This window comes from Phodopus roborovskii, unplaced genomic scaffold (assembly GCF_943737965.1).
Source record: "Phodopus roborovskii unplaced genomic scaffold, PHOROB, whole genome shotgun sequence".
In the NCBI taxonomy this organism is placed as follows: domain Eukaryota; kingdom Metazoa; phylum Chordata; class Mammalia; order Rodentia; family Cricetidae; genus Phodopus; species Phodopus roborovskii.
Genome location: NW_026125941.1, coordinates 431,530 through 438,969, shown reverse-complemented (window position 1 = coordinate 438,969; position 7,440 = coordinate 431,530). Strand labels below are relative to the sequence as shown.

General features: G+C 41.0%; 1 pseudogene; it reads right to left on the bottom strand.

Moving 5' to 3' along the window:
* Positions 1 to 5,258: 5,258 nt before the first annotated feature.
* Positions 5,259 to 5,950, bottom strand: LOC127218089 (spindlin-2-like; annotated as a pseudogene).
* Positions 5,951 to 7,440: the final 1,490 nt, after the last annotated feature.

The window sequence follows — 7,440 nt, the reverse complement described above, 5'->3', positions numbered from 1 at the left end:
GCAATTCCTCCCTCAGAGGAGAGGACCCAGGAAATGTGAGCTTAAGCATGCTGTCTGCCAGGTCCTCGGCCCTTGCCCACTGCAAGGAAAATCAGATGCTACAGGGAGCCTTATCAGGAGCAGGAACTCGGTTTATTGCATTAAGCAGGGATTTATATAGGGTTGACGTAAGAAGTAGGACACTTAGGATAGAGTAAAGTGACATGAAGAGAAAGGACCAATAATAATACACCAAACTAGTGAATACCAGGCAGCCTGCAGTCTTATATCAGGTGTTGTTGACTCACACCCAGGTGGAGGTTACAGGCCAAAGACAGGTTGCCAAACTTGAGCTAACCTTAGGCAGTTTCACTGGACCCTATGCCCAGGCCTATTTAGGCCCAACATCGCTTCATTTTGCTTTTGTAAGAATGGCAGAAATCATGGCCCCTGTATTATGTTGTCCCCCATTGTGAATATTACCAGTCATTGGGTTTCATGTATCTAGCTAGTAGAGGATCCACTCCATGTCCTGTCTTAGGTTGCTCCAGCTTATCTGGGATCATACCCATTAGTGGTCAGGTGGAGGGTAGGGTAGGAATGCTTATATGAGGATGGCTATTCATATGTGGAGCTTGGCTCTTGAGTAGCGAGCCTATGCTAATGAACTTTGACATGTTAAAATTTTACTGCTTCTAGCTGCTGGTGGAAGAATTGTATAATCTTATTAATCAATCCTTCAGAGGAGAGGACCCAGGAAAGGTGAGCAAACTATCTGCCCTTTGCCGAGACCTTACCAAGGGTAAGGACTATCAGAAACGGCCTCTACCTCTTATACATGAGTCCTCCTGGCCTCCCAAGTACCAGAGCCTCTCTCATCAGGGTCCTCCACTGTGGAGCAGACCTTGAGTACCCTTATTGAGTACATCTTTTACTCTACTATGTACATTCTTCTACTGATTCCATCTTTCATGTGGTGAGGGCCAGAAGGGGCCAAAAGGCTTCACTGTGTTTTCTCTCCCTCCCGCCCTTCCCAATCCATGTTTCTTCCTTCACTCTGTCCATCCCTTCATTGTGGCCTCTCTCTCATTCTGGCTACACTCCACCTGTGCCTCGGCAGTCACCTCCTCCTGTCCCCTCCTTTACAGCCCATATCTAGTTCCTTTTCCTCCTCTCTCCAACACCTGACCAGCTAAGTCCTATTGCAGTTTAATAAGGACCAGGATAAACAATTAGGCCAAATAGATGTTTATTCAGGGAGAAATAACTCACAACATAGACAGGTGAACAAAAACATGTTCCTGCTTCCAAGAATTCCTCTGGATCTCCTCCTGTCTCCGTGCTGCTTGCAAGAGAGCTCTCTCCCATGCATCCTCCAAAATAGTTCCCCAGGTCACTTCTGCCCCTGGCTCCACCCCCAATGGGTGTGGTCAGTGACACAGAAGGAGACAAAATGAATATCCCACTACAATTCCCCTTTTAGTCTGAAGAAAAGATTTAGGCTTTATACAAAGCAATGAATAACAAGGGTGCTCTAAGAAAAGATAAATCGAGAACAAAATGACGTACACATCTAGTCCTAGGGTGAAGGCAAAACAGAGTTTACAATAGAATTGTCCTAAGCTGGAAAACTTAAGTGTAGTACCTAATATATCTAACTAGAAAGAGAGAATAATAGTTGTGATAGTTTAATCTCCAACCTCATCAAGACCTGTGAAGGAAAATAACTATACTAGGGTAGACAGGAAGTGTGGCTAGGCAACTTCCAAAAGGTACAGCTAGGACAGAAACAGCAGGCTACCTGGACAGTCACCCAAGGTCTCACAGCAATGCTGGTACACCCAGTTTTTGCTAAGGCCAAGAGTACCTGACAGACCACAACAACAGCAGGGAGGTAGAAAGGCTGTCTTACCCTGAATTGGCAAGCAAGGTCCAGCAGTCTTCTATATTTGTCTCCTGCAAGCAAATAGGATTGCATGTCCAAATCAGTGATCAAGGTGGAGGCAGATCTTTTCCCAAGTGGCCATTAACCGAAGCGAGGATGAATTCCAGAAGGAGCAACAACAATATCCAACATATTTTTGGGAAAGTGCACGGTGCTATCAGGAGCAATAGTGTCTCATGTCAACAGAGTACTAATATTAAAACATTTAACTGCCATGTTCTGCATGTCTATGAAGTGACTGAGGATTAAGAATCTATGTCTGACTGATCTCATGGGTAAAGGAAACATGAATGAAGATAATCTGTACGACTCAGGAACTTGGCTATAAAACTGAATGAAACTTCCCTGAGTAAGGCAGGGACAAATACCTAAGCAATATAACTATGTAAATATACATACATATAAATCCCCAAAATAGAGGTAGAGTAGAAATGTCTAGACAAGAGGTAGAACTATAAAGGGCAGCATGATAAATATCCAAAATTGTATCAATATACAAAATGTCTTGAATACAAGAAAAGTATACATACATAGAATATGGCAAGAAAAATGTGCATAAATTATATCAATATACGAAATGTCTTGAACATAATTAAAAGTATACATACATAGAATATGGTAAGAATAATGTGCATTGAAACATCATAAGTGGAAAGATTTCACACAATATAACAAACTATAATATACAATTCTTCCGGGAAGGAATATAAACTTAATTTTACATAGCTTAACACAAATATGTATATATAACAATGTAAGCTGTACAATACTATTATCTCATTCTTACTCAATAATTCACAAGAAGACAGGCTAATCTACCTATATCCCATCTAAGCCATATCCTTCCCAACAATACTCTATTCCTGTCTAAAAGATAAACCCGAGTCTAAGCATCACATTCCATACCCAGCCCTAAGTAACTAAAACCAACCCAAAGAGATGAATATTATCCCCAAATTCCAAGAGTAGGGCAAGGGGGCATCGTTATCTTAAAGTTACTTCCTGCTGCTCCATGGGATGATTGCTCCATGGGATCCTGTGGGAAGAAATTTTTTAGCAACCAAATTTCTCAACAGAACTGGCTGTGACATATGTAGCTAGACACTGTGTGTCAGAAAATGCTTGACTGCAGTTCAATTTGAAACTCTGGCCAAGGTGAAATAAGAAGGTGCACCATTACAGTTAGTTAGTCATGAGTTGTCTCAAGCAAAACAGTCTTAAACCGTTTTTAGGGTGATGTTTGTAGTCCAGATGCATCAGGTTAGTCAAGTGGAAATGACGACATGGGGCCCCATCTTCTTTCTGGAGAGTTCAAAGATTGCTGTTAGGAATTGTTAGTATTCCTTGTGGAAAACTTAAACATCAATATTAGAGTAAAACTTTAAAATTTTTAAGGTATGCATTAGGGAAATGCAAAAATAAGCATTAAAATATATATGAGAAAATTAGGATTTCAGAGAGAAAATTGCATATAAGCAAACAAGTCCCCAGATTTTCTTTTCTTCTGCCTTACACCAATTGGCTTCTTGATTTAAGGCAGAAACTGTGAATTTAATCTTAACAACATGCATGAATTTAGAGAAGGAAAGCCAAATCCAACTCCAAAGACAGCATTGGTTTACATGAATTGGGACTACAGGAATACTAGATATTAAAGAGAAATATATTTGTGTATAGAAATAGTTTCCTAGAATTAAATATTTTTACTGTAAATCAGATTCCTCTTCTTTAAGTGATTGTTTCTGGAGAGCTGTCTTGTCTTCTACATGTTCAGTGTCTTTGGCTGTTTGAAGATAGGTTTTCTCTGTTTTCCTGTAACAACAAGAATATAAATCTTCCTCTACCTTTGAGAGGTCTCTGCACATCTCATGGAACCTAATTTTTTTGGATGACTTGTCATTTCTCTTCTTTAAGATGTTTCTCCTGTAAAACTCAGATCTTGATTAACATAGACATTCTTCAAACTTTTCAAAAACCTACAGAATATGGCATTTAAAATGGTTTAGGATTTTTCTTGACAGTGAGACATAACTGCTCCTGGCAACAATAGTGCGTCAAAAAGGAATTATGGACATTGAAGAAATGAGTTATGAAGTTACTTCCAATATGGCAAGACTAGCCATTTGGACAAGATACTGCTCTTGCCTGGACTGTTTGACTTTGTACTATATAAACTGAACATGCAGGACACACCGAAAAATGACTGCTGATTCAAGGTGGACATTGCTACATAGTTCCTGCTTCATGGAAGAGTATGCCAGACAGTCTTCAGGACACAGAGAAAATGACTGAAAAACTGCCAATACAAAAAGACAGTTTAAAGTTTCCTGCTTTGCTGAAGATTCTTCCAGACACACTATAGCCTATGGGCTGAAGATGGAAGATTACAGAAGAACTTCAGGGGACTGACAAGGCAAGATGTCTCTGTCATTTCTAGAGTTTATATACTATCCTTCTGTGCTCTTTGAAGGAGTTGAAGAAAGATACTTATGGTTATAGTTTTCCTTAGTTAAGCTTAAAGATAAGTTACATATAAGACTTTACACTCACAAATATAGGATAGATGATAGAATAGTTTCTTTTAATCTTGCTAAATGTTAATGTGCTAAATACTGTTAACTGTGATTCTTACTTGATAACTGTTGTGTTATATATTTTGCTACGTTAAAGTTAAAACCCTTTTTATTTTAGACAGAAAACAGGAGATGATGGGGGATGTCAGTCTGTAACTATGTTTAACATACTGGTTAATGAACAAAGCACTGTTGGCCAATAGGAAAGCAAGATATGTGGGACTAGGAGACAAGGAGGAAAGAGGAAGTAGGAAGTTGGAGAGTCTGGAGAGAGCAGTACGGCAGCTGGCTGTCAGGTAAGAGGAGACCACGTGGAGATTAATAGAAATGGGTTAATACTTAAGACAGAGCTAGCCGATAAGAAACTAGTACCTGGCCAACAGCATTTTTTCTAATACAGAGTCTCTGTGTGTTAATTGGGGCTGCTGTGGCAGCCGGAAAAAAAACGGCAACAGTAGGAAAAACCTTACTACTTACAAAGTTGCATTCCATTTTTAGATGACTGACTTTGATACGAGCTCATTTCTCTCAGGGGCTGAAGTAACAGCTGTTCCATCCTTCCCTGTTCCACCCACCAAAACACACCCAGACTTTTCCACAAGGAAAAGTGCTCTGACAGCACGCCTTACCCACAGAAGTGTGTCTTTCTTAGCACAACCAACCATTAAGCTCACTGTGAGCTGCCAACATGCTCATATGCCTCTGCATATCAAGAAATCATAACTTTATTTCAGTAGTTGTAACATGACTTTTCCAATAAATCAGATCTTTTTCACCATATCACAGCCACAGATGTGGAAATCATCCTCAAATGTGATAAAATATAGAGATGGTTTTGAATCAACTTGGTGAATCACCTTCCCAATTCTAGAAGTCCCATCTTCTTTTTCGTATTCTATAAGTTTGCCTGTTAGACCATCTGCAATTTCCTGATCTGTGTCCTCTGGTGTAGCCTCATCCAAGTGTGGAATGATATGGAGGTTGCCTTCTTTATATTCATCCAGAAGCTGATAAATATACATTTTTTGGGTCTTTCTAATAGGTAATATAGAAACAGGATGTTAAGACTGTTGCTTGGCCCAGGACCATACCCCTCCAGAAAGTCTTAAGCCCATATTCTCCCTCAAAGAGGTGTGCTACCTTTTTTCCAATGATGTCATCTGCAAGCATGGGATCAGGGCCTTCAGATGTTTCTATCCTTTCAGAAAGAACTTCAAGGAATATTATTCTCTCATCGATGTGAAGTTCTAATCCATATACACAGTCGATGTAGTTGTATTTCACCCAATAGAGAGACGGTGTTACAGCAATCTGCTCCAGGACAGTAGCCTTCCAATGAGTGATGTTCCCATTATCTTCCTTCCAGAAGTAGGAAATTCTGCAGCCCAATATTATTTTGGGTGGGGGAGGAAGATCTGCTCTTAGGGAGTTCCTGTGCAGCGTTTTTCTCCATTGGACCAGCATACTTGGCGGCTTCATGGCCTTTGTCTCCTTCTCCTTTAGTGAGGCTGTTGGGCTGTCCTTTGGCCTCCTAGGTCCTGGAATCCTGGGCGCTGGTGCTTGGTCCTGGTTCCATGGCTAAGGAGGGGAAAAAAGTAAGAGCCTCTTAACCTAGGGGACAAATGGCCTCAGCACTAGGCACTGGTCCCTAACTACCCCCATGAAGCCTGAGGACAAACCTGGCTGGGTACCTGCTGCTGTGCAGTGCTCTTCTAGCTTTAGTGGAGCCCTTGGGATGGGCGGAAAGTAGCAGTGGGGCAGTGATAACCAGCAGGGTTAGGAACTGTGCGTTACCTGAGCTGGCCAATTTTAAGATGTACTTCTGCCAAGCCATAATCCTCATAATTATACTATAGTTCCTTTAAGCTCCTTTGTCTATATGGCCATACATCTGATAGATTTTTGTTACATTATGTAATGTAATCTATGTAGATTAATAATATATGATGCTTGTTGGAACTTAGGCACTATACTGACTCTGAGCCTTGACAATGAGTGGGTAACACATAACTGTCTGGCCATGTCATGGCTATGCCACAATACAGGGCTTCGTATGGACTCAGTAAGAATGTGCTAGCATTGCCTTTTAAGCATGTTCCCCTCACAATCCTCTCTTCTTACTTACTGGTTGGCCAACACTTCATCCCACCACTGTTATTTCCAGTCATCAATAAAGTCCACATGGGTGTGTCCAGTCCTGTGTTCTTTGTCTGCTCACACATGCTCTCTATGTAATCTCTCCTGTCACTTGCTGGGGGTTGGCCCAAGACACTTAAGAATCCTGATACCAAATGACAGACCACTTATCATATATTCGTTGTGAATACCACCATCCAACATGGGCTACAATTCTCCTGGTCAGGGTAAACATTTCCCTGAACCGGAAGACTGTTGAACTTCCAGAAACTTTCTAGTGTTCTTGGAAGCAGGGGAGCCCCTAGCCACAGTCTCTAAAGGCATGGATGATCCTTCTTGCTAAACATTAATTTCTGGTACATTTCCCATGGGTGAAATCCAGTAGTGCTCTCGCTGAGCAGTACATTCAACTTTCAGCTTTACCTCTGGTGGTTACTGATTGCCACATTTAAAACGGCTGAGTCCTGTCATGTCTTACCCTTGACCTTGTTCTCAGGCTGACAAACTCCAAGAGCGATTGTTGACATTTTTGCTTCACCCATGGGTGATAACCCAATGAAAGAAATAAGCTCATCCACTCCACTGGGATGTCTGCTAGGAAATGTAAATCCCTTTCATTAATTCCATTCTATAAGGCACCGAAGCATACACACCTCTATACTAAGAAATGGCCTAAAAACCACATACATAATAAGTCAAATTGGCAACCTGATGGCTCTTTAGATCACCACATTTTACAGGACCATTCCAAGTACTGCCAGCAGACAGGTAAATGGAAGGAGTTACCACACGTCCAAGCTTTCTACT